Source organism: Fopius arisanus, unplaced genomic scaffold (genome assembly GCF_000806365.1).
Source record: "Fopius arisanus strain USDA-PBARC FA_bdor unplaced genomic scaffold, ASM80636v1 scaffold00043, whole genome shotgun sequence".
Classification (NCBI taxonomy): domain Eukaryota; kingdom Metazoa; phylum Arthropoda; class Insecta; order Hymenoptera; family Braconidae; genus Fopius; species Fopius arisanus.
In genome coordinates this window covers 15,260-17,827 of record NW_011887782.1, presented here as the reverse complement: position 1 = coordinate 17,827, position 2,568 = coordinate 15,260, and positions in this window count along the sequence as shown.

Genomic DNA, 2,568 nt, shown 5'->3' with positions numbered 1-2,568 from the left:
ATTTTTAATCACAATAATATATAAATAATAATCCATAAGCTGAGAGCTATAAACTACCTATTCTGTAGCTCCAATCTTTCTCTCCAAAATGGTAACAGCAAAAATCCCGCAATACCCATCAATTCCGAGATATGATAAAAAATAAAAATGGTCGTGGAAAAAAAAATGAATTATCCCAGTTTAGCTCTCCATTGAAGAAATGAAAATCACTTGATTCCCAGTGATTTCTGGTGATTTTCCCTCAATTGGAAATCGATTGATTCATTGATTCCCAAAGTGACCAGTGCTTTGAAAAATTCCCACACTGCAACTCAATTCCGTCGAAATTAATCAGTTATGACAGAGTGATCCTCCATCAAATAAACGTATCCGGTATTGTTTCAGAATGGAGATGAACACCTGTATATATGTACACACGCTGTAATCTATATAAAGTTGTGTTGGTGAACGCTCGGTGGGTGGAAGGGGTGGAGACGATGTTGCAGGTGTACTGTCCTCGTAAATCAAAACAGAGTACTAAATTCCAGCCATTCCGGATCCGGGAAAATGACGCTATGCAATAATATAGAAACTCCAATGTTACCTCCCCCTCACCATCCCCCACCTCCACCCCTCCTGGAGGGGTGCATTCACTGTAATAAAATTTGAAATGGTAATTCGTGAATGAGTTTAAACTGGAAAACAAGAGCCAAACTCAAATCCCCTTACCCCCCCGCTCATGAATTTGATTAATTCCAAAAAACTCCATTTATCATGTACTTCCGGTGTTTTTTGTTAAATTTTTATTTACCCATGCTTTCCGTTCCAATTTTTTGCGCTCATTAATATCTCGATTTTTGTACTGTGAAAATATTCTCCGGTCTCATGTTTAAAAAATTATTCCTTTTTTTTCTGTTTTTTTTTTTTGGCCTTTCGCCAGAATTGAAGTTTCTAAAATTTTTTACCGCGTCGATAAAATGTAATATCTGATGCCGGAGATCTTGCGCGTTATTGGACACTTTTTTGAGAGAAAGTATTCTGGGAAAATTGTTGTGCGAAACCAGGAAATGGGGTAATGGGGTGTGATCACGCGAAACTGACCGAGACTAATCAAATAACCGTAAAAATATCAATTACGTGAATGATGAACATATCGATAACAAATTGCAAAACCACTTGTAAAAAAAAAACACATAACACCAGCAAAAAGGCAAATTAAAACAATAATAACAATATCATATGCGTCAATGCAATTTATATTTCAATGCAATGTACATTATCCCAATGTCCAATAAATGGTATTTGATTACAAAATATTAATGAAAAAGAAAAGAATTTTCCTTAATTACTCATCGAGAAAGAACAATACAATAATGAGGTAATTACCGTGAAAAAAATTATGTACTGACGAGACAAAGTTTTCCTATTTTTCTGGCAATTATGGCGAAAATATATACTTGAATCAAGTACATTTTATATTCGTTTCAAGTACATTATTTTGTCTACCTCGACAACATTATGCGCAATTTATAAACTTTAATTGTATGCAAAGTACACTTTGAAAAGTATACCCCGCATACTTTTTAAAGTACAATATATATGTTTAAATCGAGTACAAAGTATACTTAATCAATTATATCGTTTCACTTTTTAAAAAGTGTTGATTGATGTACATCAATCAAATACGCAATAAACTTCAATCAAGTACACATATATACTTTGTTAAAGTTAACAGAATGCACTTGACTCAAGTATACTTTATCATTTATTAAAGTAGATTTTTATCCCCGTAATCCTATCAAAGAGCAAATAATACGATTGTAAAAGTCATAAAGTTGAAGGCAATATTCTTTGAGCGGGCGTTTCAATCCCCCCGCCATTCGACGCGCGCAATCATCCACCCCTCGCTCTCCTCAAACGCTTTTTTTTTCCCCTCTTGTACGTTTACCCCCTTTTGCCATTCCATTTCATTTTGCTCCGCCTCCAACACACGCTTTTATCCATTTTTTTTTTTTCGTTTCACTGTTTTCTCTCTCTCTCTCAATCTCTCAGTATATTTCTTCGTTTTCCCATGTCAATCTCATCTCAATCGAACGTCCCGCGCATTCCCTCGGGGAACACCAATGAATTTCCCAATTCATTCAACCGGTGAAATAAATTTAGTTTTACCAAATATTCAGTTAGTGAGGGACGGATTTGCGGAGGAATATGTACACCTTGTTTTGAGACTTTGTTTACGTTGAGACTCGGAGGATTCAATCCGCGATTTTTATTCTGTTGCGGTACTTGCGGCAAAATGCAATTGCCAATTGCGTTTACTATCTTCCCAATTATTGTAAATTACCATTACATTTTTCTGGTTGTAACGTCAGTTCCTGTGGGATTCAGAAAATTTCAATTCAAATCTCAAATTGAGATTTTCTAAATCCTAAATTTGAAATCGTAATTTTCCGAAATTTTCAAAATTGATTAATATTTCACCAATTTTTTTTGCTATGTATATAGATATTTTTTTTGAATCTCCAATTTTTTTAGTTTATAGAATAAACTTTATTCTATTCATCGGACTAATTTCATCTCTGGAATTTG